This window comes from Lissotriton vulgaris, chromosome 7 (assembly GCF_964263255.1).
Source record: "Lissotriton vulgaris chromosome 7, aLisVul1.2, whole genome shotgun sequence".
Lineage (NCBI taxonomy): Eukaryota > Metazoa > Chordata > Amphibia > Caudata > Salamandridae > Lissotriton > Lissotriton vulgaris.
Window position 1 is genome coordinate 878,843,353 of NC_141695.1, and position 25,824 is coordinate 878,869,176.

Below are 25,824 nucleotides of genomic sequence, written 5' to 3' on the forward strand. Positions count from 1 at the left end.
TAGAGAAATATTGAATGTAAGTATATCGATGTAATAAATATCGTTTATTTTTCACTAATATAATATCGAAGGAAAAAATATTGAATCAAAATATCGTGTAGTGTTAATATTGTGTTGTTAGTGTAGTAAAAAATATAGAAATCACATATATCGCATGTAAATAATATCGAAATAAAATATCAATAGTATAAAATGTATGTAATATTGATAATATAAGTATAAAAAAATAGTTATTATTTCAAAAAGTGTTATATTTATTAAATATTCTTTTATAAATAACATTTTTATAGTGTTATTTATTTTTTTCGGAGCGGGATGTTGGCTTATTTGGGGATAAGGGTGGGGAGTGTTTTAAAATAATAACTTTTAAAATATTTTAAATAATTTATAATATTTTTGGACAATGATTTATACATTTTAGGAGCAGGATGTTGGGTTATTAGGGGGTAAGGGTGGGGAGTGTTTTAAAAAAATGTATTTAAATTTTGTAAATATGCAATTAATTTTATTTAAAAATTTTTTTAAAAAATTTAAATAATATTTCATGTTATTTTAGGAGCGGGATATAGGGTTAATAGGGGATAAGGGTGGGGAGTATTTTAAAATAATAAATTAAATGTTGAAATTTAATGAAAATATATATTTTTTAATTATATGCAAAATTAGAATTTCAAATTTCAAATTTGTTTGAATTTTTTTAAACATTTTAAAATAAAAAATGTAATTAAAATAAATTCTAACATTTCATTTCTAATTAAAACATTGTTTTAAAAATTAAAACATTTTTAACAATTTTTAAAAATTTAATAAATATAAATTCTAACATTTCATTTATTGTGTGTAATGGTGAAATTTGTAACTTTTTAAAATATAAATCTAATGTTAATGTCATGAATTTTTTGGGTATTTTTTAAAAAAAATTAATTTAGATTTCAAAATTAAAATTTGTAATAAAATTTTGAAATATACTCTATAAAATATGTTGAAAGTTTTAAATACAATATATGATTTATAAATGTATTCTAAATTATTTTAACTTTGGAAATTGTGTAATATTATAATAGAAATATAAAAAATAAAGATAACTTTTTGTATTACAGAAAATAAAAATATAATGGATTTTACACATAAATAATATTATTATAATATAAAATATTAATATTTAGATGGGAGGATATGTTAATATGGGTAATGTGATATATTTTTAGACTTATAAATATATTATATTACAATATAACATTTGAAGTAGGAATAGTAACGTTTATATGATTAATATTCAGCTATTTAAGTCAAATTTAATTATTTGGATTTGGAATAGTAAATTATATAGGGTCAGTGTCCAGCACCTTCTCTGATATTTGTTAGATTGGAGTTGGAATAGTAATTTATTTTGGGTCAGTGTCCAGCACCTTCCCTGACATTTGTCAGACTAGAGTTGGAATAGTAAATGATATTGGGTCAATGTCCAGCACCTTCCCTGACATTTGTCAGACTGGAGTTGGAATAGTAAATTATATTGGGTCAGTGTCCAGCACCTTCCCTGACATTTGTCAGACTGGAGTTGGAATAGTAAATTATATTGGGTCAGTGTCCAGCACCTTCCCTGACATTTGTCAGACTGGAGTTGGAATAGTAAATTATATTGTTTCAGTGTCCAGCACCTTCTCTGATATCTGTTAGATTGGAGTTGGAATAGAAAATTATATTGGGTCACTGTCCAGCACCTTCCCTGACATTTGTCAGACTGGAGTTGGAATAGTAAATTATATTGGGTCACTGTCCAGCACCTTCCCTGAAATTTGTCAGACTGGAGTTGGAATAGTAAATTAGATTGGGTCAGTGTCCAGCACCTTCTCTGATATTTGTTAGATTGGAGTTGGAATAGTAAATTATATTGGGTCAGTGTCCAGAACCTTCCCTAACATTTGTCAGACTGGTGTTGGAATAGTAAATTATATTGTTCAGTGTCCAACACTTTCTCTGATATTTGTTAGATTGGAGTTGGAATAGTAAATTATATTGGGTCAGTCTCCAACTCTTTCTATGATATTTGTTAGATTGGAGTTGGAATAGTAAATGATATTGGGTCAGTGTCCAGCACCTTCCCTGACATTTGTCAGACTGGAGTTGGAATTGTAAATTATATTGGGTCAGTGTCCAGCACCTTCCCTGACATTTGTCAGACTGGAGTTGGAATAGTAAATGATATTGGGTCAGTGTTCAGCACCTTCTCTGATATTTGTTAGATTGGAGTTGGAATAGTAAATTATATTGGGTCAGTGTCCAGCACCTTCTCTGACATTTGTCAGACTGGAGTTGGTATAGTAAATTATATTGGGTCACTGTCCAGCACCTTCCCTGACATTTGTCAGACTGGAGTTGGAATAGTAAATTATATTGGGTCAGTGTCCTGCACCTTCTCTGATATTTGTTAGATTGGAGTTGGAATAGTAAATTATATTGGGTCAGTGTCCAGCACCTTCCTTAACATTTGTTAGACTGGAGTTGGAATTATAAATTATATTGTGTTAGTGTCCAACACTTTCTCTGATATTTGTTAGATTGGAGTTGGAATAGTAAATTATATTGGGTCAGTATCCAGCACCTTCCTTGACATTTGTCAGACTGGAGTTTGAATAGTAAATTATATTGGGTCAGTGTCCAGCACCTTCTGTGATATTTGTTAGATTGAAGTTGGAATAGTAAATTATATTGGGTCAGTGTCCAGCACCTTCCCTAACATTTGTTAGACTGGAGTTGGAATAGTAAATTATATTGTGTTAGTGTCCAGCACCTTACATGATAATTATTTGATTGGAGTTGGAATAGTAAATTATATTGGCTCAGTGTCCAGCACCTTACCTGACATTTGTCAGACTGGAGTAGGAATAGTAAATTATATTGGGTCAGTGTCCAACACTTTCGCTAATATTTGTTAGATTGGAGTTGGAATAGTAAATTATATTGGGTCAGTGTCCAGCACCTTCCCTGACATTTGTTAGACTGGAGTTGGAATAGTAAATTATATTGGGTCAGTGTCCAACACGTTATTCACTGTTATTTGAATGAAGTGGGAATAGTAATTTATATATGTTTTATAGTTATTTCTGAAAAGGCTTGTAAAATAAAATTATGATGTTATATTATAATTGTAGAACAAATCTTTGTAATGGTAAAGGAAGATGTACATATATAATATTATTATAATAATAACATTTTAAAAATAACATTTTAATATTCTTTGTCAAATAAGTAGACATGAAGTTTTAGCAATTTTTTATTGATAGATTGTTTTCATAATATGTACAGTACAGTATACAATAATTCTGATGTTTTCATTATAAAGTTAGGTAAATAGAATGTATTACATTACATTTATTTGTATTCATAAATGTTTTACATTCCCATAAAAAATATTGTAAACAGTATATATTAAAAAAGTATACAGTGTTGTTTTAGAAAATGTTGAAAACAATTTGTAACATTAATTAAATAATTACATACATTTTGTTTTTCTATCTAATAAATATTTAATTAATAATGTTAATATATAAAATATTAATATTATTAATTATATATTTAAAATATGTACTTAAACAGAAAATAATAAACAGGTAAGTATATATTTCCATCATTTACATGCAAAATATGTTTTTAATAACATCTATACATATTAAATACAATGTTCTCAATAAAGACATAATATTGATATTAATCATTATTAACAATATAATTGTGTTTTGATAAAAAAACAAATTATAATACAGAATGAAAAAGTAATTTACTTTCACAGTTGTATACAATTTTTGATATGTATTTTAAAATTATTTACATACATAGATATAATTAATAACAATAATTAATGTATTGTATTAATTATTATTATTAATTTACAAATGTTATTTAATTATTACATATTTAAAGAAAACATAAACATATTTTGAAAATATTAATTCAAGTGTACTTTTTTTGTACTTATTTACAATTTAGAAACATAAATATGATTAATATTAATAATTAATATTATTTTATATTTATTATTAATAATTTACAAATGATATATAACTGTATAGAAACTTCAGAAATATTTTGTAAAAGTAAAATCTTATATAAACTCAAAATAAATGTGTTCTATGTATTTATTATAATGTTTACATATTTAATGAAGTATTAATAACAATTAATAATATATTATTATTATTTATTATTAATTTACTAAGGAGATTAAATCAAATATTATATTTATAAGTGTTAGAAAAAAATGTATTACATTTTAAGTCTAGTAATGTATTATATTTTTATTTAGAACATTGTATTAAAAATGTTTAAGTTTCTATTATTGTTTAAATGGGACTTTTTTCTTACCGTGTAAGGTTATTTTGCTTCATTCCTGACTGGAGAAGCTCGCGGTTGGATGCTGCGTCGCGTTCGGAAAGTTAAGGTGTGTTTTAGTTACTATATGTAATAGAGTAGTAGTGTTTGAGTGTATTTAGGAGGTGTGCAGTGTTCTGTGTGTTTTTAGTCGTGGTTTTGGTATGTTGTAGGTGTAAGTTGTTTTTTACGGAAGTGTTGTGAGTGTTTAAGTTGTTGTGTATTTTTAAAGGTTAATGTTATAATATGTATATTTTAATGTTTTATAGTGATGATTATGTATATTTTGAAATGTTTGGGTGTTTGTATGGGTGGTTTTGTTGTAACCATTTTTTATAGGTTCCCGGATTTCGCCATTTCGTTCCGAAAATGGATGCGTTTTTTGGGGGGGGGGAAAGAGTGTATTACTTTATTAAAGTAATGTTTTTAACTCTCTCTCCTTTTCTCGTGGTTTCATGGAGCGATTTTTTAACTTTTTGTCTAATTTTCCGGTTTTTAAGGGTATCTATTTGCATTTTGAGAAGACTATGCGTTTTATTTTTAACCAAAGTGTGTGCATGTGACTTTAATTAATAAAGTTACCACACTTGCTTTTATCTGGATTTCCTGGAGCGTTTTTTCATATTTTTACTTATTTTCAGGATTTTGAGGGTTTCATCAATTGGATTTATGATGGATTACCCGTGGAGTAAATGGATAACAAGTGGCTGGAATTCCTATTCTTCAGCAACATAAATTGTAAGTGTTTTTTTTTATTATTTGGGTGGGAAATTTCATTGTTATTATTGTTGGTATATTTCATGTCATAAAAAATATTTCGTAATTGTCTAGAAAATGTATTTTAATTTGAAATAAATATGTATGACAATTATGGAATCTTTTTTATGATCCTATATCATTTTGATAATTTGAATATTTTTTTAATATTGATAAGGTATTGCTTTTTTGGATCTCATAATTCAGAGTAGGCTTTTTGCTATTAGGGATAGGTAGTCTAGGCCTCTATTAGAAGGATATAGGGTGACTTGGCTTTGGAGTAGAGTAAACATTTGTTTTGTTTGTTTAGTTAGTTTTGGTCCTATTTGTGTTACTGATTGTTCGATGCGTAGTTCTTGGTAGCTTTGTTCTTTTTGTAAAGTTTCAATTAGTTTCTGTACGGAGGGTTTTCCTCTGCTAGTGGTAGCTTGAAAAGCATTATGCCATCCTTCTACACTGTTGTTTGTTTTAGCTTCTTTATTCAGTGTACTTAAATATACATTCCACCAAGCAATGGGAAATGTAGGTTGGTGTCTGTGTCCTGATCTATGTAGCCTTCCCACCCATGTATCTTCAAAGTAGTCTAGGAGTGGGGCTAGTTTTTCCTCATATTTTTTGTAGTATGGACTGTTAATTAATATGTCATAATGTTCTGCTACATCTGTAACAGGGACATAGGATAGTGAAATTAATTTTTTTATTTGGTATGCAAAAGTGCTATCGGTAGCATATTGCACGCTTAAGGTAGATTTTTGGAGATGTCTCCAAATGCTCTGATTGAAATGATAATAGCAACCTTGTATTTCTGTGTGGGGAAATGTTTTTAATATGCTATTAATCATTTCTATCTCGAAATCAATCATTATGTTTTGTGGAAAATAATTGTTGATTTCTTGTTTAATTGTATTCAGGACTTCTGTGTAAGTATTTTGTTGTTTGTTGGGTAACAAACAGTACATAAATGGAATGTTGGAATGATGGTACAATCCATGTATGCTGTAGATTTGGTAAAATGGTTTAGGGCATGTTTTAAAAGTACCATCCATCATCCAGTGTTCGCATTCCTGGAGTTTTCTAATATTGTTTGCAGTAGCAAACATTATAATTCGTTTGTTAGGGCTTTTGTTATCAAATAGTACAAATGGTCTTTATTATGTGTGATACTCAATTAAGGAGGAATGACTACTTCTTCAAATGTTTTGGGGTTAGGTTGAGTCGTTGTTGTGACTCTTTTTTGTCTGGCTATTGTGCGTTTTAGAGAGTCAATTGAGGGTAGTTGCCCAGAAGCATGTTGAGGAACTTTTAATAGTTCCTCTTTCAGTATTTGGGTAGTTGGTTTGTCAGTTCCTGTACTTGCTTCTTTTATGCTTTCAAGAGCATCCCTGACCTCAATTTCAGTTACATTAGGGGGTGATTGTGTTCTTTGGTAAATAATACATTAGCTTCTTCAATTGTAGCCCTACCATAACATTTATTAGAGTAGTATTTACTACATTTCCAGAATACTTTGCGTCCTGATTGTTTTTCTTGCGTAGATACATATCCCATGTAACACAGTAAAAGCTTGTTTTTCTGAGACATTACAAACTCAGCACCTTCAGTCATTTTTCTATTTCTTGTGCTAGGAAAGATTAGAAAGTAATATACTTTAAGTTTAAATATTGCTATACATGTATTTTATACATTCCTCTTTTAATGATTATACTTACATTTATTCTGTGTTGTAATTTGAAATGTTGAGAAGGTGTTTTCAAGCTTTTTCTTCTAATTCCTTGCTTTATTTCTGTTGGTAGAAAAGAAAATTAATTAGAAAATATATTCTTTTATTAAATTTGGATTTTTTTCTAGGGGAAAGTTCCTTTTACTTAGCATTTGCTTACATTTATTCTGTGTTGTAATTAGAAATGTTGAGATGGTGTTTTCAAGCTTTTACTTCTATTTCCTTGCTTTATTTCTGTTGGTAGAAAATATAAATAATTAGAAAATATATTCTTTTTTTAAACTTTGAGTCTTTTCTAGGGGGAAGGTTTCTTTTACTTACATTTATTCTGTGTTGTAATTTGAAATGTTGAGAAGGTGTTTTCAAGCTTTGTCTTGTATTGCCTTGTTTTATTTCTGTTGGTAGAAAACTACAAAAATTAGGAATTCTATTCTTTTATTACAATTTGAGTTTTTTCTAGGGGGAAGCAATCTTCTAGTGAGCATTTAAGCCTTTTTTTTAAATATTACAAATATACTCACTTGTTTAAATTGTCTAGTATTTAGCTTTGATGTAGTAGTTTTGGGATGTTTTCAAAATTTCTGTAAAGAACATAGAATAAAGATAAAATGTGTATTAGAAACTTGTGTTTAATAAATGTAGTTAGTTTGTCAGACAACATTTAAATATACTTACAATAAGGAATTTCTGGTGAATAATCAGTTAAGTGTTTTAGTTTAGTTTTGGAGATCTGTGTAGAAGAAATGTAAAGGAAAAAAATAAATTACATAAATTGTTTAGAGAAATAGTTACACTTTTAGTCTAATACTTTAGTGTTAATTACAAAATAGTTTAAATTACTTGAATTATTTCTGTAGGAGTCTTGTTTGGAAAAATATTTTTCTCAGGAAACAGTCGGTCAGAGTGTCACCTTCTTCTTTCTTTAGAGTTAGAAGCAGGAAATAGCAGTTGGACAATAATCCTTTTATACTGTGTATTTGATTAGTTCTTTAATTTGATTGGATGTTTTAAGAATGGGACATTTTTATTGGTTGGTTTGAATTTTTTGAAATTTAATTGCTATGTTGTTGCTGTGGAAATGCAATTTTTTTAACACTGCTGCAGGAAACTTGGTTTGTATTTAGTTCTATTTTAAATATATGTAATTATAATTAGTGAATATATGTTAAAAGTATTGTATTTATTTATAATTTCACAGCACTGTTTGGATTATATGTGGCTAAAATGTTGAAAATTATTGATGTGTTTAAAAAAATGTTTATAGTTTTTCTATTATGTATTGTGGAGTGTATTTTATATTTTAAATATATAGTTGTATTGTATTTACAATGTTTTAGGTATATTTTATAGTGTCGATATTCCTTATTTTTCGATATTAGTGTTATCTATATATTTGCATTCGATATTTTTGTAGTGTACTGTATGTTTTGTTACAACACGATATTTGGGTATTCTATATTTTGTCTTTCGATATTAGTGTATTCGATAATTATTTTACTCGATATTTTTTAGTCGATCTTTTAGTAGTTTCTTAATTAAGTATAGGATGTCGATATATTTGTAGTCGATATAATATCGCCGATATTTTGGTAACTCGATATTGTGCTCGTCGATAATATGTCAGTGATCCGTAAGAATGACAATACAATGGTTTTATTATCATTTCGTTTTTCAGTGGGGCCACTCGTGTTTATTTCATTCTCCTACGAGTGTTTATGCTAGTGGATGTGCGTCTCCCTCAGTCTAGTGTCTTTGAGCACCTCACTTTTGGCTTTAAAGTTGCGCTCAGGCTGTCCCGACCATTTTGTGTTTGCTCTATGTTCATGCTTCCAGTATTTTCATGTTGTAACAGTTATTAAGATGTGACATTATAGTGAGCAGTACACGTTCGCAGCAGCTTTCCCCTGGCTTTCAGATTTCTGTACTATTTTGCTGTAGTCTTGAATTAAATATAGTATTTGTTTGGTTTCTAGGCCCAAATTCAGCCTACCACTTCCTAGCTTTTGGGTTTACTGTTCGGAATTACGAGTTTGTGGTATTAATCACCATGTACATTTAATATATCGCCCTCATTTAAAAAGTTGAAAGTCAAGTCTGCCGGAATTTAACATTGGAAAGTGCATTGTATTCACCATACCTCTGCAGCAAGAAAAAACAGTATGTATGTTTTCCTCAGTAATTCGTAAAAGCTGCTATTTCTTGCACCTGATAAACAACATCCCCCAGGGAATCATTATTCATCTAGTGTAACAAAACATCTGGATTCTGACAAACTCAAAATCAGGGCCATGTGTCTTTGTGACCCTTTCATGCCATATGCTTTCCTCTGCCCCGTACCTCCAGGCCTAGAGTCTTTTTCCGTCAGATGATCGTGCATGTGATTTGTTTCTGTGCATGCCAATCAATTCTCAACGTAGATGTCCCTGCACTTGACCACACTCGTTTAGCCTCAATCTTAGTCTATCTTTTCCATACAACACTTTTTTTGATAGCTTTCACCGTCAGCCTGTCACAGAATTAGACACCTTTGGCATGAACACCTCACCATGGGACCCACACCCTCACCCAGAACCCATGCCAGGAACCTCAGATAATCATCAACAGCAAACTGGATATGATTGCACAATCGTTGCCGTCACTGCATGCTGTTTCCACTCCTTGAAGATGCTGTGTAACATCTTCAAAAGGTCCCCAAGCAACAATAGAAAAACTGTCATTCACACCCTAGTCAATAGCAAGTCGGACTATACGAACACACTCTAATCCGAGATAACCAAGAAGCTCATTAGAAGCCTACACACCATCCAGAACTTCGCAGCCAGACTTATCCTCGATGTCTGACACAGACCTCCTATCACACCACACTTCAGGGAGCTACACCTGATACACAAATGCACTCAATGCAAGCTCCTCACTCACACATTCAATGCACCACACAAATTAGGTCAGCGGCCGTTCCTCCATGAAAGCGGAGTAGCGCCGCCCCCCCCCCCCCCCCCGCCCCCCCCCCCCGCCCCCCCCCCCCACACACTGCTATGCTATGCGCAAAGCTGGAAAAATAAAATGGTAATAAAAGGATTTTATTCGCATTTTATTTCTCAAGCTTTCTGCCAAACAGAGAGCAGCAAGGGGCCAGTACGTAATAGCTACTGATTGGCAGCAATGACAAGTGACCCTTTCAGTTTGAAGTGTACATGTCGGTTTAGCTGGCTACCTTGCTACGGCCAAACCGACAAGTGCACTTAAAACTCTCCAACCCGGCTGTCTTAGATAGCGAGGTTGGAGAGCAGGCACTGACCTCTTGTGCTCTTCAGAGCACAGAGGCAGCCTGCTCCAGGCAATCCAGACGCTTCACTCATGCTGCATGAGAGCAGCATCTAGATTGGATAAGGACCTTTGGAAGCTGTGGGACCTCACGCACGGAGAGGGGGACTGGATGTGCGGCAGGCTAAGGCAAGTTGCTTTTCTTTTTTTAAATTTGTAAATGTTTATTTGTATGTATTTCAATTAGTACTTAGTAAAGACAGTAGTTTACACACATATATGTGTAAAAAGGCTGCACCACAGACATACACTGTCACACCAGTCCCATGCACACACACGTAAACACACACAAAGGAAAACATACGGAATGTCAGTTTTTTATTATTTCATGTTTTATGGGGTTATCTAAAGTAAAGTGCACATAAAGATTGCAGGCTCACACATGGTTTCAGAATGCCCATTTTGCTGTTTGGAAAATGAATGTTTACTGCAGGGAAGATGTGGCGGTTTTATGGGAGCTGTGGCAACTTCTGTGTCAGCCTTGGGGGTGGTTTTATTTAGAGTTAATTAAACACGTTGTTTCAGGTGGTTGCTAAACAGAAAACAAGACAAATACACGCCAAATGTGAGTGTTTCCAATAAGCTGCCTGTGTTAGGGGGTGGGGGTTCTAGTGAGGTTAAGTAGCAACAGAAGACGGCTGGGAAACACTTTGCAGATTATCCCAGCATGTTGCATAAACTGGCAGATTTATGATGGTCATTGGAAGTGGCAGCTTTAAATCACTGAACCACAGCATTTACCTCTCTATATAAACCTTGGTTTGATCTCCTGAAACAAAGTGTCTTTGAAGCCCTCCCTGAAAGCCTGCACAAGCCCGCTTGCTTCATTTCCTCTTCTTTGAAGTCTCCAGATTGGGCTTTAATTAAAACCTTCGGGTCGACTTTGTTCTATATAAATCAGCAACAACAAAAAGTTTTCTATTTATGTCGCCCCACTATTTTTGGCGGTCACCAACCACCACTGAATTAGGCCCTACCTTGTGAAGAATGTAATCTCCTTCCAATAACTACCCAGACACCTCTGCTATGCAGGATTGCTACTCACACATATCCCAGGCATGCAAAGAAGCGGATCAGGAGGATGAGCATTCTCATACATCACTCCTAAAGCGTGGAACGACCTCCCACACACATCAGAGCATCCTCCTCTCCTCCTGAATTCTACAAGGAGCTGAAGACCTGGCTTTTCAATTAACCATCCTACCAAAAGCAGGGCTAGGCACACACACTTGCTCAATGCCAGGACACCTGCATGGGTGACATTGTGCTTTATAAATATACATGACATAACAGCTTGTTCATATTTCCCACAAGTCTTACCCAGCTATGGTTAATGTATGTGTTTCATTGTGCTAGCTATCAGCTTGTAAGGGAGCAAGTTAATCAATCATGAGAGCAATTGCATTTTAAAGACATACACAATCAATCTCTAGATCCCCATAGAGATTCTGTGTGACTCTTGAGTAGGCTTGTGCAACATTTACACAATTTCGCACTATACAAATTATGCAAAATATCACAAATTACAAAAATATGTAATTCCTCACACTTTTCTTACTTGGGGATTTTGGAGAGAATACTATGTCTAGGAGGAAGCCTAAGTGCTAGAGCAGTTGACTTCGAAGCTGGGGAACCTGGTTCGAGTCTCAGCAGGGGGGCTCAACATCCTGAGATTCTGGGCCTTTCACTTAATATCCCTGTGCCTAAAAAAAATGAATATGTCCATCTGTAACACAACTGGTGTTCATGTGAAGCGCTCTGATATCTTTTCTAGCTCGCGCTATATAATACTCTAAAAAAACAAATATGTCACAGGAGACATTTTCCCCTCGAACTAGTTCCTTAGTTTGTATTTCTAGTAACTTTTGAACAAAAGATTTGCACTTGTGTTTAATTTTCACTCGATACCCTGAAGCTTTATCATGTTATTTTCCCAATAACATTGCATACTTTATTTTCCCAATTACGACATTTCGCACACCTCTAGGTGAGAGCTGCCTGCTAATTTACTTGCAGTGTGAGAGTGGTCTGGCTCTAAATTATGGAAATTGTATGTTGGGTCATCTCAAGGGAAAACTGAACAACAGGGCATATGTGGCGTTTGAAAAGCTACCCTAGAAGCCAGCAAGGGGACAGGTTTGTGGAGAAAATGTCTCTTGCAGCACATTTTCTGCTCCAGCTTGTGTCTCTCAATATATTGTCTGCTCAAATGAGTCCTATGGAGTAAAACAATGTGTGAGAAAGCAACAGAACCAATAAGCAGCATTAACATTTGTTATGTGTATTCCACATTCAATCAGCATTTGAACAAATGGTTTTAGGAGTTCTAGCCAATAATAATGAAAATCATATATCTCCGGCACTTTGCCATCAACAAATTCAATTTATTAAGGTTAGGAGACAATTTGGAAGAGGAACAGCAACAGCCAGTCATCATTGGGAGACAAGGCAATCTGGCTAGCTAGCCCCAACAACCACCTCCAACCCCATCATTTTTATGTATAACACAGATAAAATGCAAACAGATTAATACTCAAGACATTGAGAAATGGCCCCAAACAACAGAGGTAACATGGTTCACTGCAAACACACAGGCAAGTATCTTGATAACAACAATGACAAATGTTGGAAGAGAATAAGGTCCCCTGCATTGTTCAGAAAAGTGTGCGCCCATGCCTCGAGCTCATCATGGGAAGGTGGACGTTTTTGATTGCCATCTCAGGGCATGTGACAGCTCTGCATGTGAGCTGGAGGCATTTCTGTGACAGAAATGTAAACCCATAAGGAGGCTCTGCAGTGGCGTAGCAAGGTCAGGTGGTATATGGTGCGGAAAATTTCTTGTCCCCGCCACCCCCCACCGTGCAGACAATTTCTTGTCACCCCCCCCTCCCCCATTGAAATTATTAAAGAAAGTAGGAAAATAAGATACTTACAGTTGCACCCCCCTTCCTACGCCACTGGGGCTCTGTAGTCTAGAAGGGCACATCATCTGCACCCTCATTGCCAAGCGTGTCTACTGATAGCTCGCTTGGCTGTATAAGACTGGCAGTGCCTCTCCGACGTTTCGAAAATTGGTCTGCCACTCCCCTGCAGCCAGATCCAGCACCCTGCGGGGTATACATTTCACATGTAGATGTCTGACTGCTGGGTACTGAGGATCTATATGGAGAGTGTGCGACACAAATCAATTTTGCACTTCTGACCTTCAAGTGGTGCCTAACATGTCGTGTGGAACAGAGCACACGCAAGAGCCGTGACTTGCAGGGCTCTTCCAGAGCTTTAAATGGATTCTTGGGAGTGGTTCAAACTTGTGCTTGAGGACAAGAGGTAACAGAGGGCTCCTCTACAGATTACAGATTTGCCCTGTGCGTTCCTGGTCAATTTTTCACTTTAATGGCTTCCCGCACAGGCGAAGTGCCCCATTTACTTCTCTTTTGTGTCCTTGTTTTGTGTCTTGCCTGACAGAAATCTCCTAGACCCGCCCATCTTCTTGCTACCACCTTTCAACACAGACTTAGGTGACAGAGTCTGAGTGAAATGATCAAACGGGTCAGAAATGCCCAGAAATAGTTTCAGAGCTGGCTGTTGGAAAACACAACTACTGTCTACACTAGAATCTGGGGTCTTAACAACAGTGGTAACCAAGAAACTGTACATTTTTTTATGGTGGTGTATTCACTGACAGCTCCTCTTGCCACGTTTGGAACCAGCAACCTATGAAGCTTTTACCAAGACTGCCAGCAGGGCCTACCTCGACGCGCCTTCAAGGAAGAGAAGGGACCGACTGCTCTAGGGAGGCGCTGCATGAGGAAGACGCTGATCCGAAGGGGAGGGAGGGCCAGAGAAGGAGCCACAGTAGGATGAGCCATAGACATCTACTGCAGCAGCTAGGAAGGACTTGCACTGCCCTGTGAGAGTGAGGCTAGGGCATTAGGTATTGTTCACACAGCGTGTCTGACACTGTGCCCTCATGCTACTAGGAACCTCAACGCTTCCCCCGTTCTGTTATGAAGACAAGCGCTGATAAGCTTCAAAGTGCTAGAAGAAGCTTGACCAAACCTGAGGCCTGCTCAGAGCCTGCTCAGAGGAAGGATCACCAAAGAGGTCTGCTCCCAGTCTCACTGTAACAAGGATGGTGCACCCAGTTTGTTTAAATGATGGGCTTTGTGATGAGCCCAAGGACGAATCTGAGCTGCAACATCCAAGCATCGCAACTTCACCTCCGCTGGCACTGCCTCTGCATACCTGAGTCACTACTCCTGTGCTGTAGATGCTATTCACACACTGGTCAACAGGGCTGAAGACACTCCCTCCACTCTCCACCCTCCGTAAGGGGTGCCACCCAACCAACCACCAAGGATCCTCCTGTGCACTGGATGATTAAACGGGAAACATGGTGCTGTGCCAACATGAGGAACACCAAAGAGATGGGCGCATAGTCTGTCGATTGGAGGAGGGAGACATTTCAGGACCTGGCCTCCGGCCCCATCAAGGCCAGCTCTTCAGACCTCCTCCAGGAAGGATTGTAAGGGAATGCTCAGTGTTGTTGCACAATGGGTATCTGTTTTTTTATGAAAGTATTTTTATTCTTTTCAAATAAGTTTCTATTCAAATTAGAGATAGATGCTGTATGTTAAAGTTAGGGTGCCCACGATCCAAATCAGTTCTGTACAGGGTGCATTTTTATGATAAATTCTGACAAGTATCAGATGTCTAGAGTTGGTGGCTGGATATCAGCTCTAACCGCCACTCAGAGATTGCTGCATGGTCAGGGAGAAAGCTAGGGTAGCTTAATACTCACTAACACATTTTCTTGCAATGTAAGTTCTGCTCACTGATTTGGCAGCGAATTAAAAAAGGTAACAAATTATCACTATGATTTAGTGTTTGTTCCAGATGGTGGTGAATACACATGCATCCGTGTTTGCTGTTGAAATACAAAATATGCACTGAATACACATGCTTTCTCAACTTTTCCGATTTCATTCTCCACAGGCATATGTCACTTCTGCACACTCCCTTTGCCTTGTTTATGATACTTTTCTGACAGGCTGTTTATTTCAATTTTAGTGGGACTGCAAAAGGACACAATTGAACAACTCACCCTCCAAATATATATAAGTGTTTTGTAATGATTCCAAGAATGGTAGGCTGATTTTAGGAAGCAGCGATAAAGAAAGGATAAGGTGAAGAGGTTAACAGCCATGTTTCATGGTTTTCATAACCATGCCTGATTTTTCTTGCTCAAGAATCAAAAGAGGGGGGTGGGGGGGGTTAAAGTTACACTCAACTTCCCTTAAATGATTTTTCACGCAACAGCTCTAAGTATGAGGCAACTTGTAATTTGAATTTTCCAATTGTACACATTGACCTACAAGTTACAGGATGCTCGGTGCTGTTGGTTAAAAATGCAAGAATGGCTGAAAATCACTTTCAATGTATGGTGGATGTTGACAACGGGAGATTTTAAATAAACTCTTGCTTTTGTGTGCTAAAAGGGAAACAACATGGATGTGCACGTTTGCATCAAACTATGTTTTCTGATATTTATATTATTTTCTTCAGTTTTCCAATGCAATTCCATGCTTCTACAATTGCCGTAAAGCGATACAAATTGTTGAAATCATAACCAAGGGGAAGAGGATTATAGACTCAAAACAATATTTATTCTTGAGAACTGCCTGCTTTGCCTGGCAGGTCCCATTAGTTACATATATAAAGACTAAGAAGAATACAGAGTGAAAGACTGACTGCCTCCAGGGTTGATATCTATTTACATATAGTTAAATGGGCAAGAGGAGTTACCATCGATGGAAAAACTGGCATCCAGCTTCTCCTTGTAGTAGCTGGTTGTGCTACAGTACAAGGCACTCACTTCCACTGGAGTAGACATGAAAAGAAAATGCCCCCCCCCCCCCCCACTTTGAAGCAAAGCTTTGATGGCATCAAGAAAGAAAAGCAAAGCAAGTGAGTCTGACCTACCTTTGAAGAGCTCCTTTATCTCTTCCATTCAAGCATCTATCAACTCGCTGATATCCACCATTTCACCTTCATATTGTCATCCATTCATTCTTTCATCTATCATTCAGTCTTTCAGTGTTCCATCCTTTTGATCATTCCAACCATCCTTTCATTCTTTCACCGCCTGCTTATATCCATCATTTTACCTTTGAATTGAATTGAATTGAAAAATAATTTATAATGCGCAGAACAATAACCCGCAGGTATCAAGGCGCCTAACAGAAGATCAGAGCATGATCAAGAAAACTTAGGACCCTAGACATAGGCTTGCTTGAAGAGAAGGGTTTTTAAGGCAGTGCGAAAGTTCTGAAGGGACGGGAGAGATCTCAAGTCCAAAGGGAGTTCGTTCCACCATTTAGGAGCAAGGGTGGAGAAGGCTCTGCCTCCCCACTTGGCTCTTCGTACACGGGGGGCTGTCAAAAGCAGTTTACCAGAGGAGCGCAAGTTCCTTCGGGGGACATAGTGGGAGATGATGGATCCTATTCCAGTGTCACTCTTTTTAGCGATGGCTCTATAGGTCATACAAAGGACCTTGAACCGGATTCGATATTCCACCGGCAACCAGTGCAGTGTTTTCCTGGCTGCAGTGGCCGAAGAGCGTCTGGGTAAGTCCAGGACAAATCTAGCTATGGCGTTTTGGACTACCTGTAGGCGCTGCAGCTGTCCTTTATTAATTCCAGCATACAGTGCATTACAATAGTCCAGACGCGAGCCGATAAGAGCAACAGCTATTTGTTTTCTTGCCTGGAGAGAGAGATATTTCCTGACCCTGCGCAGAGTGTGGATCAAGCCCCAACAGGTGGAAACAGTTCTGCTCACCTGGTTGCCTAAGTCAAGGGCAGGATCTATTAACACCCCGAGATTTTTAGCAGAAGATGTGGGGGAAGGACAAGTTCCAAGGGAGTCAGGCCACCAATTGGCTGACCAGATGTTTTCTTTCCCCCCAAACACCATCACCTCTGTCTTCTCCCCATTCAGTTTCAGAGAGTTCCGGATCATCCATTGACCATTTGCATTCTGTCATCCATTCATTCTGGATGTATGTTGTTACAACACATACTTTTACAACGCCTACCTTTACAACGCATTTTTTACACCGCAACATCCATTACAACGCATTCCATTACAACGCATGCCATTACAACGAATTCTTTGAAACTACCTTTACAACGCATTCCACTACAACGCATACTACATTTACAACGCATACCATTACATTGCATGTATGGTAAGTATTGGATAGTGTAGGGGTAAAAATTACTAGTATAACTCCAGGGTGTTCAACAGTAGGGTAAGTGTTGGATAGTGTAGGGGTAAAAATTACTATTTGAACTCCAGGGGGTGGAACAGTAGGGTAAGCATTGGATAGTGCAGGGGTAAAAATTACTATTCTAACTCCATTGGGTGCAACAGTAGGGTAAGTGTTGGATAGTGTAGGTATGCGTTGTAATGGTATTCGTTGTAATGACTGCATTGTAATGGCATGTGTTGTAGTGGTATGCGTTGTAGTGGCATGCGCTGTAATGGTTGCGTTGTAATGGCATGCGCTGTAATGGATGTTGCGTTGTAAAAGTTTCGTTGTAAAGGTAGTGCATTGTAAAAGTTGCGTTGTAAGTGTTGTTTCCCATTCATTCTTCCATCCATCATTCAATCTTTCACCATTCCATCAATCCATTGGCAATTCCATCCATTGGCTCATCCATGTATGCATTCATCTATATATCCTTCTACCCCTTCATCCATCCTTTGACATACCCATCCATTAATAAAGTCTTTTATTCATCAACTGATCCTTTTGTTCATCCCTCCAGATGTTTTATTTAACTTGCCATCCATTTACCCATTGTAGGAAATCAGGCCTTTTTGCAATTGTCCCTTCACTTTTTGCCCCAATTTGGACGACTATGTGCTGTTTTTCAACTCTGCATTGAAGCCTGCTTACCAGGCTCCTGTGGCAGTGCTCCATCTCCAAAACTGATACATGTGAACTGGCAACCCCAATTCGCAAGGACTTTAACCCCCTTATAAGTCATTAATATGTGAACCCAGAGCATGGATGGATATACAAACCCTACGCACCAATGTAGCCAATAAACACAGTAAAAACATTCCTGTGATTGTATCTCATGAGGGAAGAGAGGAGATAGGGAAACAAATAGGACATCGTTGTTGGGTAAGGTGTAGATGATGCTGCAGGACTTCAAATGTTTTTACCAGACAGGAAGAGTACACCACGGAAGGCTTTAGTAAGAAATTAAGCTAAAGGGGTGCAAGGGAACCAGTATAGGGATGGGACTGAAATTATACAGGTGCATCATATGCTCAATAACAGGAAAGTGAGCATTATGATCCATTCATCCCTGGATGTTTACTGGCTTCTCCAGAAAAAAGGGCAGTGATGAGCAATGGAGTAGGCAGAACACAGGAGGAGAACCCCTTACCCACAGGAGGTAAACAGTGCCACAGAAACCTAAACAAATAAGGAATTAAAGGAACTGAAGAAGGGAAAATAAAATAAAATAAGTGTGAAAGATGCCAAAGGCAGTGTGGTGACTAAGCAAAAGAGGGAACCTCACAACACGACTCTGCTGGGCAGTAGAATCAACCGCAATGGATCGCACACCGCTAGCCCCTCCTCCGGATCGCCCCTAAGGATTCTGGTACGTATAGTTCGTAAGTGGTTCACCTCAGTAGGTGCAAGTAAGTACTTGTTGTTGTGAAGATCTCTAGACCCGAGACATGGCCCGGGTTTCGGGATATCTTCCCTCATCAGTAGAGAACGTAGTTGGGGTGGAAAAGAAGGCCGCCAAGCAACCGTCACAGGCCTTGATGCCTAACCGGCACGCAGGTGCGTCATCCAGTAGCTCGTCAGCTTAAAGGCTCAAGGGAGCCCATTTGTAGAATCAACCGCAATGGATCGCACACCGCTAGCCCCTCCTCCGGATCGCCCCTAAGGATTCTGGTACGTATAGTTCGTAAGTGGTTCACCTCAGTAGGTGCAAGTAAGTACTTGTTGTTGTGAAGATCTCTAGACCCGAGACATGGCCCGGGTTTCGGGATATCTTCCCTCATCAGTAGAGAACGTAGTTGGGGTGGAAAAGAAGGCCGCCAAGCAACCGTCACAGGCCTTGATGCCTAACCGGCACGCAGGTGCGTCATCCAGTAGCTCGTCAGCTTAAAGGCTCAAGGGAGCCCATTTGTAGAATCAACCGCAATGGATCGTACACCGCTAGCCCCTCCTCCGGATCGCCCCTAAGGATTCTGGTACGTATAGTTCGTAAGTGGTTCACCTCAGTAGGTGCAAGTAAGTACTTGTTGTTGTGAAGATCTCTAGACCCGAGACATGGCCCGGGTTTCGGGATATCTTCCCTCATCAGTAGAGAACGTAGTTGGGGTGGAAAAGAAGGCCGCCAAGCAACCGTCACAGGCCTTGATGCCTAACCGGCACGCAGGTGCGTCATCCAGTAGCTCGTCAGCTTAAAGGCTCAAGGGAGCCCATTTGTAGAATCAACCGCAATGGATCGCACACCGCTAGCCCCTCCTCCGGATCGCCCCTAAGGATTCTGGTACGTATAGTTCGTAAGTGGTTCACCTCAGTAGGTGCAAGTAAGTACTTGTTGTTGTGAAGATCTCTAGTCCCGAGACATGGCCCGGGTTTCGGGATATCTTCCCTCATCAGTAGAGAACGTAGTTGGGGTGGAAAAGAAGGCCGCCAAGCAACCGTCACAGGCCTTGATGCCTAACCGGCACGCAGGTGCGTCATCCAGTAGCTCGTCAGCTTAAAGGCTCAAGGGAGCCCATTTGTAGAATCAACCGCAATGGATCGCACACCGCTAGCCCCTCCTCCGGATCGCCCCTAAGGATTCTGGTACGTATAGTTCGTAAGTGGTTCACCTCAGTAGGTGCAAGTAAGTACTTGTTGTTGTGAAGATCTCTAGACCCGAGACATGGCCCGGGTTTCGGGATATCTTCCCTCATCAGTAGAGAACGTAGTTGGGGTGGAAAAGAAGGCCGCCAAGCAACCGTCACAGGCCTTGATGCCTAACCGGCACGCAGGTGCGTCATCCAGTAGCTCGTCAGCTTAAAGGCTCAAGGGAGCCCATTTGTAGAATCAACCGCAATGGATCGCACACCGCTAGCCCCTCCTCCGGATCGCCCCTAAGGATTCTGGTACGTATAGTTCGTAAGTGGTTCACCTCAGTAGGTGCAAGTAAGTACTTGTTGTTGTGAAGATCTCTAGACCCGAGACATGGCCCGGGTTTCGGGATATCTTCCCTCATCAGTAGAGAACGTAGTTGGGGTGGAAAAGAAGGCCGCCAAGCAACCGTCACAGGCCTTGATGCCTAACCGGCACGCAGGTGCGTCATCCAGTAGCTCGTCAGCTTAAAGGCTCAAGGGAGCCCATTTGTAGAATCAACCGCAATGGATCGCACACCGCTAGCCCCTCCTCCGGATCGCCCCTAAGGATTCTGGTACGTATAGTTCGTAAGTGGTTCACCTCAGTAGGTGCAAGTAAGTACTTGTTGTTGTGAAGATCTCTAGACCCGAGACATGGCCCGGGTTTCGGGATATCTTCCCTCATCAGTAGAGAACGTAGTTGGGGTGGAAAAGAAGGCCGCCAAGCAACCGTCACAGGCCTTGATGCCTAACCGGCACGCAGGTGCGTCATCCAGTAGCTCGTCAGCTTAAAGGCTCAAGGGAGCCCATTTGTAGAATCAACCGCAATGGATCGCACACCGCTAGCCCCTCCTCCGGATCGCCCCTAAGGATTCTGGTACGTATAGTTCGTAAGTGGTTCACCTCAGTAGGTGCAAGTAAGTACTTGTTGTTGTGAAGATCTCTAGACCCGAGACATGGCCCGGGTTTCGGGATATCTTCCCTCATCAGTAGAGAACGTAGTTGGGGTGGAAAAGAAGGCCGCCAAGCAACCGTCACAGGCCTTGATGCCTAACCGGCACGCAGGTGCGTCATCCAGTAGCTCGTCAGCTTAAAGGCTCAAGGGAGCCCATTTGTAGAATCAACCGCAATGGATCGCACACCGCTAGCCCCTCCTCCGGATCGCCCCTAAGGATTCTGGTACGTATAGTTCGTAAGTGGTTCACCTCAGTAGGTGCAAGTAAGTACTTGTTGTTGTGAAGATCTCTAGACCCGAGACATGGCCCGGGTTTCGGGATATCTTCCCTCATCAGTAGAGAACGTAGTTGGGGTGGAAAAGAAGGCCGCCAAGCAACCGTCACAGGCCTTGATGCCTAACCGGCACGCAGGTGCGTCATCCAGTAGCTCGTCAGCTTAAAGGCTCAAGGGAGCCTATTTGTAGAATCAACCGCAATGGATCGCACACCGCTAGCCCCTCCTCCGGATCGCCCCTAAGGATTCTGGTACGTATAGTTCGTAAGTGGTTCACCTCAGTAGGTGCAAGTAAGTACTTGTTGTTGTGAAGATCTCTAGACCCGAGACATGGCCCGGGTTTCGGGATATCTTCCCTCATCAGTAGAGAACGTAGTTGGGGTGGAAAAGAAGGCCGCCAAGCAACCGTCACAGGCCTTGATGCCTAACCGGCACGCAGGTGCGTCATCCAGTAGCTCGTCAGCTTAAAGGCTCAAGGGAGCCCATTTGTAGAATCAACCGCAATGGATCGCACACCGCTAGCCCCTCCTCCGGATCGCCCCTAAGGATTCTGGTACGTATAGTTCGTAAGTGGTTCACCTCAGTAGGTGCAAGTAAGTACTTGTTGTTGTGAAGATCTCTAGACCCGAGACATGGCCCGGGTTTCGGGATATCTTCCCTCATCAGTAGAGAACGTAGTTGGGGTGGAAAAGAAGGCCGCCAAGCAACCGTCACAGGCCTTGATGCCTAACCGGCACGCAGGTGCGTCATCCAGTAGCTCGTCAGCTTAAAGGCTCAAGGGAGCCCATTTGTAGAATCAACCGCAATGGATCGCACACCGCTAGCCCCTCCTCCGGATCGCCCCTAAGGATTCTGGTACGTATAGTTCGTAAGTGGTTCACCTCAGTAGGTGCAAGTAAGTACTTGTTGTTGTGAAGATCTCTAGACCCGAGACATGGCCCGGGTTTCGGGATATCTTCCCTCATCAGTAGAGAACGTAGTTGGGGTGGAAAAGAAGGCCGCCAAGCAACCGTCACAGGCCTTGATGCCTAACCGGCACGCAGGTGCGTCATCCAGTAGCTCGTCAGCTTAAAGGCTCAAGGGAGCCCATTTGTAGAATCAACCGCCTTCTTTTCCACCCCAACTACGTTCTCTACTGATGAGGGAAGATATCCCGAAACCCGGGCCATGTCTCTGGTCTAGAGATCTTCACAACAACAAGTACTTACTTGCACCTACTGAGGTGAACCACTTACGAACTATATGTACCAGAATCCTTAGGGGCGATCCGGAGGAGGGGCTAGCGGTGTGCGATCCATTGCGGTTGATTCTACAAATGGGCTCCCTTGAGCCTTTAAGCTGACGAGCTTCTGGATGACGCACCTGCGTGCCGGTTAGGCATCAAGGCCTGTGACGGTTGCTTGGCGGCCTTCTTTTCCACCCCAACTACGTTCTCTACTGATGAGGGAAGATATCCCGAAACCCGGGCCATGTCTCTGGTCTAGAGATCTTCACAACAACAAGTACTTACTTGCACCTACTGAGGTGAACCACTTACGAACTATATGTACCAGAATCCTTAGGGGCGATCCGGAGGAGGGGCTAGCGGTGTGCGATCCATTGCGGTTGATTCTACAAATGGGCTCCCTTGAGCCTTTAAGCTGACGAGCTTCTGGATGACGCACCTGCGTGCCGGTTAGGCATCAAGGCCTGTGACGGTTGCTTGGCGGCCTTCTTTTCCACCCCAACTACGTTCTCTACTGATGAGGGAAGATATCCCGAAATCCGGGCCATGTCTCTGGTCTAGAGATCTTCACAACAACAAGTACTTACTTGCACCTACTGAGGTGAACCACTTACGAACTATATGTACCAGAATCCTTAGGGGCGATCCGGAGGAGGGGCTAGCGGTGTGCGATCCATTGCGGTTGATTCTACAAATGGGCTCCCTTGAGCCTTTAAGCTGACGAGCTTCTGGATGACGCACCTGCGTGCCGGTTAGGCATCAAGGCCTGTGACGCTTGCTTGGCGGCCTTCTTTTCCACCCCAACTACGTTCTCTACTGATGAGGGAAGATATCCCGAAACCCGGGCCATGTCTCTGGTCTAGAGATCTTCACAACAACAAGTACTTACTTGCACCTACTGAGGTGAACCACTTACGAACTATATGTACCAGAATCCTTAGGGGCGATCCGGAGGAGGGGCTAGCGGTGTGCGATCCATTGCGGTTGATTCTACAAATGGGCTCCCTTGAGCCTTTAAGCTGACGAGCTTCTGGATGACGCACCTGCGTGCCGGTTAGGCATCAAGGCCTGTGACGGTTGCTTGGCGGCCTTCTTTTCCACCCCAACTACGTTCTCTACTGATGAGGGAAGATATCCCGAAACCCGGGTCATGTCTCTGGTCTAGAGATCTTCACAACAACAAGTACTTACTTGCACCTACTGAGGTGAACCACTTACGAACTATATGTACCAGAATCCTTAGGGGCGATCCGGAGGAGGGGCTGGCGGTGTGCGATCCATTGCGGTTGATTCTACAAATGGGCTCCCTTGAGCCTTTAAGCTGACGAGCTTCTGGATGACGCACCTGCGTGCCGGTTAGGCATCAAGGCCTGTGACGGTTGCTTGGCGGCCTTCTTTTCCACCCCAACTACGTTCTCTACTGATGAGGGAAGATATCCCGAAACCCGGGCCATGTCTCTGGTCTAGAGATCTTCACAACAACAAGTACTTACTTGCACCTACTGAGGTGAACCACTTACGAACTATATGTACCAGAATCCTTAGGGGCGATCCGGAGGAGGGGCTAGCGGTGTGCGATCCATTGCGGTTGATTCTGCTGGGCAGTATGTCTTACTTCTCACTCTGCTTACTGACTGAAATAACCATTTGTGCCTGGTAAGTGCCACGTCCCTTCCTGCCTCTGGTCCAGTCTCCATAATCTCCACTGCGGTCTGTGGCAAAGGAATTTACACTGTCTTTTTTCACAACACCTCAATCTGTTCCTATATTCTGAATTCTCTGAGCTGTGCGTGGTCTTTTTGGTAGGCTTCTGCAAGTATCTCTCCACATACTGAAGAAGCCCCTTCAAAGGCTCAGGTAGGTACTTGTAGGGAACCGACAAAGGAAATAGGAGACTAATCGGAGTGCATGGTGTCATAGACATTTTGCTCACAAGCCAATTGAAGTCTGAAAGGGTTTATTAACAAAAGTAAAAAAGAATAGCCTGTGAATCAAAGGTCCAGCTGGCCAAAGTTTGCCTCAGAAAACGAATATGGAGCATGTTCAGCAAACAAAGGCAAGACACACATTTATAGAATGGTTTGTAAAGGGGATCAAATGATAAAACGTAAATGAATAGAGCTTTTGTAAGCAATTGAAGAATTACCCTTTTGACTTAACTCTGTAAGACCACCTGTTTCGTCCCTCTTTCTCTTTTTCTTTTTCCTTCAAGCATGGGGTATTTAAATCACTTGGATAACTCTTATTGATGCCAATGATGCACTTTATAAATAGGTCATGCATTCATCCATCCATCCATTCATTTATTCATTCATACATACATACGTACATACAGGTGTCTCCTCTCGATACGATGGCAGCAACAGTGCTGCATCAATCTCTCCAGCTGCGGTCCCGTGATGCATCCATTCTTGCAGCCACACAGCAGGGCCTGCTTCGGAGTCGGTGCAGTGATCTTGGAATTCGGTGAGCAGTCCACGTCACTCGGCGTGCAGCGGGTTCTCCAGCCGGCGGCAGGCACTGCACTGGTTTCTTCAGCGGCATGTCAATGATGTGTGGATATTCTTCCAGCACTGCGGTGTTGCAGGAACAATCCCCAAAGGCCCAACACAGGAATAGGCACCTCTTGGCAGGTTAGAGCTGCCAGCAATTGAGTTCAGGGCAGCTGGTGGTGAAGTCTTTGTCACCCTGAGACTTCAGAACAAGAGGCAAGAGGCAAGCTCTACTCCAATCCCTTGGAGATCTTCTTCAAGCAGGACACAGGGCACACAGCAAAGTATTTGTTCTCTCCTTGGCAGAAACAACCACTGCAGGCCTACCCCAGGCAGCACGCAGCAAAGCATCAGTACTTCTCCTTCAGTTTTCCCAGCTCTTCTCCTTGGCAGAGGTTCCTCTTAAATTCAAAAGTATTCTAAAGTTCTGAGTCTGAGCCTCAATATTTATACTGCATTTCTCTTTGTACTCTTGTGGCAGAAATGGTATGTGCCCCGTTATGTCCTCTCTGCTCCAGCTTCCTGGCAGGAGGTGGAGATAGCATTGTGTAAGGCAGATCAGGTCAATTCAGATGCAAGGAAGTCTCCTCCCCCTACTCTAAATGCAGCCCAGGTTTATTCAGCCCAGCCCTGACTCATCTAGGAAATGCAGGACCACCTCAACTTACCCCCCCCCTAGTGGTTGTCTGAAGAGAATGCACATCCCCAGCCCCTGTCCCGCCAAAGCCAGTCAATCCACAAACCAGCAGAGGCACACAGGATGGCTAAGCAAGAAAATACCCACTTCT